Source organism: Dendrobates tinctorius, unplaced genomic scaffold, assembly GCF_039654945.1.
Source record: "Dendrobates tinctorius isolate UK_male_01 unplaced genomic scaffold, ASM3965494v1 ptg000060l, whole genome shotgun sequence".
NCBI lineage: Eukaryota > Metazoa > Chordata > Amphibia > Anura > Dendrobatidae > Dendrobates > Dendrobates tinctorius.
This window is the reverse complement of record NW_027361728.1, coordinates 86,236,957-86,245,396: the sequence shown is the minus strand read 5'-3', so window position 1 is coordinate 86,245,396 and position 8,440 is coordinate 86,236,957.

Sequence of the window (8,440 nt, the reverse complement as noted above, 5' to 3'; positions counted from 1 at the left end):
TAAATCCCATTCACTTTGCTGATACAATACATTGAGTTTTTATATTTGCACACGTAGGTTTTTCTGTCATTAAATGAGGGGTACCAACAATTTTGACCATGTGTGTAACTGGATTGCGACTGAGCTATTGTATTTCCGATTTTTCAGTCTCCCTACAGACCACACAGACAGGTGCAAAAGATGCTTAAACGCCAACTACAGGAAAAAATCTAAGTGTGTAAGCGCACCTTTAGGGCTACAGTTACACGTCTGTTTTTACATCTGTGTAAAACAGACAGGATTTTTCAGTCATCTGCTTTGCCTAATTTTTAAAATCTCTTTTTTCCTAATCTATTTTTACTGAAGGCTGTTGACAGTCTATCCAATGACTCTTAATGGATCAGTGTAAAACGGATGGAAAACTAAAGTACAAAGCTTCTTCCATACTTCATCTGCTTTATAGGGATCCCCATAGACTATAACCGTGAGAACAGGAGACGCTCTCACAGACCGGTTGTGTGTATAGATCGTAGTCACTATAGTGTAGGTCTGTGTGAGAAACAAACGGCACATGGATGTGTGACTACAGCCTGAGGGCTCATTGCCATGACTCCTTCACACAAACATATTTTCGGCCCTAGGGCTGTCCTTGGGGAAAAAAAAGCAATGTTATTCAAAGGGTCAGTGAGGATGATTTTTTTTTATTTTTACAGTAACCAAATCTGGGTGTGGGGATATAAAAAGGAAAACTGAGTGCCCCACATAACCACAGTAAAGCACCCAATTTTTCAGATTCTGTGCTACAGAATCGCAATGTAACTAATGTGAATGTTCTTGTAAATTATTAATAGCTGTATTAAAAAAAAACAGATTGCATACGGACTGCACAATGATGACAAATAAAAAAGAAAGTCTTATTTTTCTGGATGAAACTCGGAACCTACCCTCAAGAGTATATGCGTGCCGATTACCTGTTATTAAAGGGGTTGTCTGGTCCAAATCGATAAGTCACTGAAGTCACTCTGTGTGACTAGAGACTTATAAATCCCCCTACTACATGCACTGCGTGCTGCGGGGATTCATCGGTTTCTGAGCCAAGACCAAAGGGTATGTCTGCGTTATACATACTCCTGGTCAGAGCCCGTCCAACGGGCGCAGCCTATCACCATACATGTGTACAGAGCGAGGCCGTGTCCTCTAGTAGGCCACACTCACTTGACAGTCGAGTCACTTGTCAGGGAGCAGCCTCACTCTATGCAAGTGTATGGAGCGAGGCTGCACCAATTGGACGGGTTTTGGCCGGGGGTATGTATAACGCATAACCTCCGGTCCCGGCTCCAGACACCAGCAAATCTTCTCAGTGCATGTGCTAGGGGGATTCATAAGTCTGCAGTCACACAGAGTGCCTGCAGACTTATCGATTTGGACCGGAAATCCTCTAAGGTTTTTCTCACCTCTGATTTGTTTCTACTTTGTAATCAATCCGTCCTTGCGACTCAGAAAGTAGGTCATATTGATGTGGGCCACGTTCCTTGGAGGTAATGTCCTGCCATGTGAGCCCCCCAAACTCAGACTTGCGTCGTAGTGATGTTTATGCACGGTATTCTCTCCAAGGTCTTCCTTTTCCGAGGTTTAGCATGTCTGTCCACCATGACAGAGACTGCTTTACTTCTTTGGATACCCCCATGATTTTGTCCAGTGATGACTCCTTGCCGTCCCATTCTGCCAGGACCTCTTGCTGCAAGATCCTTAAATGGAACTGGCTCCACTGGACGCTGGGAATACAAGAAGTCATGAGACCTGGGATTCTCATGGCCTTCCTTATGAAGACCTACTTCCATTTTTGAACCTTTCGAACCTCCTGTATGATCGTCTGCTGTTTGTGCAGAGGAAGGAAGAGCATTCTTGTCCAGAGTCCAGGATGACTCTGAGAAACACTTTTCCTTTCTGAACTGAAGCTTGATTTCTTCCAGTTTATTAACCATCTTAACTTTTGCAGGAGTGACAAGATAGTTATAAGGTCTCTCTCCATCCATTGTGGAGAGTCTGCCACAAGCATCAGGTCATCCAAGTATGGAATGATGAGAATATTTCTTTCCCTTAGGTAGGCCATGACTTCCACCATCAGTTTTGTGAAGATTCGGGGGCGGGGGCGAGTCCGAATGGTAAGCAGCAGAACTGGTAGTGCTGTACCCTCCAGTGGTACTTTATTGCGAACCTGAGGTATTTTTGATGTGAGGCATGGATAGGTACGTGGTAGTAGGCACTCTAAGTCTAATGTGCTCATCACTGATTTCTCCTTTATTAATGGTATGACTGCTCTTAGAGATTCCATTTTGAATCGCTTGTAGGTCACCCACCGATTTAGTGGCTTCAGGTTTATTATTGTTAGATACTCTCCTTCTGTTTTTTTTTTTTTTTTAATGGAGAACAGAGTTGAGTAATGACCCTGAAATATTTGGGGAAGAGGTACTCGGGTTATGGCCCCTACCTACATTAGCAACTGTATCTCTTTTAAAAGTCTCTGATGGATTACCTTAGACAGGGTTTGGGTTACGCAGTATCTCCTGGGGGGTTGCTTGGTGAATTCGATTTTGTACCCCTCTGCGACCGTATTCAGAATCCACTGATTTTGGGTAATGTCCCGCCAATTTTTTTTTTAGGAAGTAGAGGAGTCTCCCTCCTACCTTCCTGGCATCATTTGTCTGCTGGGTCTTGTCCTCTGATCTTGGGGGGGGGGGGGGGGGGGGGGGACTTTTACCTTTTCCCCCTTTTAGGTAGCTCCACCTGCCGGACTTCCCTTTCTCTTTATAGTCCTGCCTGGGATGGGGGCGGGTCCTCCAAAAGGATGGCATTTTCTTAGGCTTTCCGGAGGAAAGGCCTTTCTTTTTGTTGGAAGCTTTTTCAAGCAATTCATCTAGTACAGGCCCAAATACATGAAGACCCGAGAATGGTATAGAGCACAATTTCTTTGACTGGGTATTGCCTATCCAGGATCTCAACCACAGAGCTTGTCTTGCTGCATTAGACAGAGCATTACTCCTTGCAGCAAAGCGGACTGAGTCTGCCGAGGCATCTGCCATAAAGATGGTTGCCATTTTCAGAAGAGGTAAGGATTTTAGAATCTCTTCTCTGGGAGTTTTGTCCCTAATGTGTATATATATATATAATAAATAATCTTTATTTTTATATAGCGCTAACATATTCCGCAGCGCTTCACGGTTTGCACACATTATCATCACTGTCCCCGATGAGGCTCACAATCTAAATTCCCTATCAGTATATATAATGTGATCCTCTAGCTCGCCCACGCATAAGGTCATTGATCTGGCTACCGAGGTGGTTGCTATGTTAGTTTTCATAATGGCTGCAGATTCCCAGGCTTTGAGGAGGTCCTCTGATCTCTTATCCATCGGATCCTTAAGGCCGGATGAATGCTCAAATGGAATAGCTGTCTTTTTTGACACCCTAGCTACGGGTATGTCGATCTTTGGGATTGTCTCCCATACCTTGGTCTCTTCTTGATCAAAGGGGAGGCAGTATTTGAAATCTCTTGGGACTATCAGTTTTTTCCCTGCTTCTTCCCACTCTTCCAATATCATAGCCGTTATTTGTTTGTTAACCGGGAATACTCTATTTCTACGAGCTCTTAGCCCGCCGAACATCTCATCCTGGGTTGTTAGTGGCTCCGTAGAATACTCTACGTTCATTGTGTTCCTGACTGCTTGTAGGAGCAGGGCAGTGTTGTCGGATGAAAAAAGATAGCTTTTTTTCCTTTGGAAAAACTGATGAACATTCGCCCGAATCTGGATTGGAGTAGTCCGATACCTCTCCTTCCAAACGCTGTTCCAGTTCCCATCTGGGCCTCTTAGGATGAGGGGATTGTAGTGGTACAAGTGCTGTGCCCGCAGTTCGTACCTCCTCTCGCATCATGGATTTTATATTGCCTAATAGTGAGGCTGCTCCTCTTTGAGAAGTCCCAATATGCAGCCTTCAGTTTTTTTTGTATATCCCTGTGGGAATCTGGCAGAGCATAGGGGGCATCTTTTGGGCTTCCGCTTGGTAGTCGTGGTGGATTGCCTAAGTGTTTCCTTAGCCTGCAAGAGATATATATGAAAATGAGGCTCCTGTTTGTCTGCGTGAAGACCTGCAATGGAACCTTCCTACCCTTTTACTCAAATGGTCCAGGGCCAGTTGTAAAGATTGGACGTCTGGACGGCTAACACTTTCCATCTTTACTGAGTCAAGTGTGCTGTAAGTCTGAGTGTCTTTACGTAGTCCGCCTTATCCAGCTTCAAGACATCAGATTCGTCCTCCTTCCGAGTCCAGCTGCTGTTGATCACGTCACTGGCTCCTTACTGCGCACGCTCTCTGGAACGGAAGCCCAATTCGGTGACGCCTTGGCTCAGTCCCCGTCTGAAGCCCCGCCTCCCCCAATGCCACATGCCTAACAGGTACCTCTTCTTCTGCACCACTGCGTCTGTCCCTGATAGGGACAGAAAAAACACTGAAGGGTGGTGGTGGGGAGGGGTTATTCTTCTGTGTTCCTGTCCCTATCAAGGATAAGGAGGACAACCTCCTGGTGGTGCCATCAGGAGGGATGTCTGGGAAAAACACATTTAAGGCTAATGAAAGGAATATAAATCACTCAAATTCCTGGTGAGGCACTTGCTTTACATACAACAGCCAATCTGAGGAGACTAACAGTCTGAACCGGTGGCTGAGCTATAGTTAGAGATCACAGATTGATGGAAGGGAGCATGAAGGCATGGTCAAAATACACACAGATTGAATCTTAGAATGGTAGAGTTGGAAGGGACCTCCTGGGCCATCTGGTCCAACCCCCTTGCTCAAAGCAGGATTCACTAAATCATCCCAGAAAGATGTCTGTCCAGCCTCTATTTGAAGACTTCTATTGAAGAAGTCACCACCTCCCGCTGCAGCCTGTTACACTCATTGATCACCCTGTTAAGTTTTTCCTAATATCTGATCTGTATCTCCTCCCATTCAGTTTCATCCCATTGCTTCTAGTCTTTCCTTGTGCAAATGAGAATAAAGATGATCCTTCTACAATGTGATAAGCCCTTGAGATATTTATAGACATCGATTGAGGCTCCTCTCAATCTTTTTTGCAAGCTTAACATTTCCAAATCCTGCAACCGTTCCTCACAGGACATGGTTTGCAGACCGGTCACCATTCTAGTCGCTCTTCTCTGAACTTGCTCCAGTTTATCTTTTTTAAAATGTGATGCCCAAAACTGGACACAGTGGTCCAGATAAGGTCTGACCAAAGAGGAGTAGAATGCACTAATGACTCCACATAATCTAGACTGTATGCTTCTGTTAATGCATCCTAGAATTGCATTTGTCTTTTTTGCTGCTGCATCACACTGTTGACTCATATTCAGTCTGTGATCTATTAGTATACCCAAGTCTTTTTCACATGTGCTGTTGCTTAGCCATATTCCTCCCATTCTGTATATGCTTTTTTCATTTTTATTGGCCAGATGTAGTACTTTGCATTTTTCCCTGTTAAAAACCATTCTGTTAGTTGCTGCCCACTGCTCCAGTTTATATCTTTTGAATCCTCTCTCTTCTCTAGTATTAGCTATCCCTCCTAGCTTTGTGTTACCAAAAAATTTAATCAGTTTAGCCTCAATCCCTTCATCTAAATCATTGATAAAGATGTTGAACAATATAGGGCCCAGGACAGAGCCCTGTGGTACCCCACTTGAGACATTCTTCCTACTGGATGTGCAGCCATTTATGACCACAATCTGCAGCAATGGGGGCACAGGCTTAATTAAAATCCTACATGATTGTGTCTACGGCGTCTATGCAGACCTATTTGCTTCATGAAGAATGACCTACACTCCCAACAGCATATTACAGCAATTGTTCCCAGATATAATCACCAACAATCTAAGATACAGTGCGTGAAATAAGTATCGAACGCGTCACCAATATTCAAAAATAAATACATTTCTAAAGGTGCTATTGACATGAAATGATCTCCAGATGTTGGTAACAACCCATCCACTCCACACAGGCAAAGTCATAGATGTCCATAAATTAAGTTATATGTAACAATTAAGAGATGATGCAGGGAAAAAGTATTGAATACATGAAGGTGTAAAAAGACATGGAAAGTCATGACACCAGCTGAAATTTATCAGTAATTAGAAAGCAATCCTGCCAAGTGAGAAATAATATTACCTGGGCTCAACTGATGGCCTATAAAAAGGTGTCACACAGGAAATCTCAAGATGGGTAAAACCAGTGAACTGTCTCAAGACAGTCACCACCTTATTTTTGCAAAACATACCGATTGCATTGGTTACAGAAGACTTTCTAAACTGCTGAAGATTCCAGTGAGCACTGTCAGGGCCATAATCCAGAAGTGGAAAGAACATAATTTCACCATAAAATCAGCCATGACCAGGTACTTCCCAGAAGATTTCAGACAGAGGAGTGAAAATTATCAGAAGAGTTGTCCAAGAGCCACCTGTAGAAAGCTACAGAAAGACCAGGAATCAGCCGGTAAAGGTTTCCAAGAAAATAAGGGCAAGTTCACACTAAGCGCTTTTTATTCAGTGTTTGTTTTTTTCAGCAAAGAAGCATGTTTTCCTTGGTTTTTCTTGTTTTTGCTGTGGTTTTGGCACGCTAGATTTGTCCTTTGTGCATGCTGATAAAGTTTTGTGTTGAGAAAACAATGTGCAGATTTCTGAAATCTCAAGCTTTGCTGGTACTGTAAAACAGCTGAAAATTTGCATAATAAAAACCACTGCAAAATGCCTGGTGTGAACTTAGCCTTAGTCATTTAATCAACCTCCACAGCCTGTATGCACGATCACCACGCAAGACTTCACTGCTGAACAAAAAGCATGTTCAAGCGTGTTTACAGTTTGCACAACAACATTTAGACAAGCCTGTGATATACTGGGAGTATATGTCAGGTGAGATCAAGATGGAACTCTTTGGATGCCATAATACACACCATGTTTGGAAGCCAAATGGCACTTCATATCACCCCATACCATCAGTGGAAACACTATGGTGTGAGGCTGTTTCAGCATACGACACTGGCAAACTTCATTTAATTGAAGGAAGAATGAATGGACAAATGTAGAGACATTATTGGAAAAAAAAAAAAAAACCTGCTACTAACAGGTTAATTAAGATAAAATGATTGTGGACATTTCAGCAAGACAATGATCCCAAACACACAGCCAAGGAAACGCTCAATTGGTTTCAGAGAAGGGAAATAAAGCTGCTATAATGGCCCAGCCAATCACCTGACCTGAATTCAAGAGAAAATGTATGGAAGGAACTAAAGCTCAGAGTTCATAGATGGAGACCACTGTGGAAGAATGGGCCAAAATCACAACTGAGCAATGCCTGCGATTCGTTTCTCCATACAGGAGGCGTCTTGAAGCTGTTAACAGACGCTTTTCTATGAAGTATTAAATTATTATTATTTATAAAGCACCATTGGATCCATGGTGCTGTACATTACATCCATTTCAATAAGCATGTTCAATACTTTTCCCATGTGTCATTTTTCATTCTTAGACAAATTTATTGACATCCATGCTTTAATTTCTTTACTTGTGTGGGTTTGATTGGTTGTTACAGACATCTGGTGAGAATTTCATGTCAACAGCATCTTTAGAAATATATTAACTTAGAAAATTAGCGACGTGTTCAATACTTATTTCACCTGCTACAAAAACTTAGAGATAAACTGGAATATAAGTTGGTGTGCAGCATGTAGGCGCATGTTCACACTGGCCACTAAACAGACAAAATTCAAGACAAACAAAATAAGCGAACACTCTGCAGTAAATAAATAGCAGAAGTGCATGAAAGTAACAGGGTATTTGGTTAAAAATTTTGATTAACAAAAAACACAAAACAAAAACTACTTGACAGATGGTAAGATTTTAATACTATAGGTTAATACCGTTCCAAATAGAGTGACCGTGATAGAGTGGGATGGCTTTTATGTTTATCAAAATTACATTTACCAAGTACCATATGTTGGGGCAGCACGGTGGCTCAGTGGATAGCACTGCAGCCTTGCAGCGCTGGGGTCCTAAGTTCAAATCCCACCAAGTGCAATATCTGCATGGAGTTTGTATGTTCTCCCCGTGTTTGTGTGGGTTTCCACCGGGTCCTCTTGTTTCCTCCCACACTCCAAAGACATACTGATAGGGAATATAGATTGTGAGCCCCATCGGGGACAGTGCCGATAGTGTCTGTAAAGCGCTGTGGAATTAATGGCACAATATAAATGTGTAAAATAAATAAATATTGCCATGCACTATTGCCATTTACTGCAGGGCGTTTGCTTATTTTGTTTTTATTACACCTGCTGTAGATACTTGAGACGCTGCCTGTTTGAGTCTTTCCGCTTTAAGTTTAGTCTTAAGCAGGTGAAATGCATGCTCAATCAGGATGA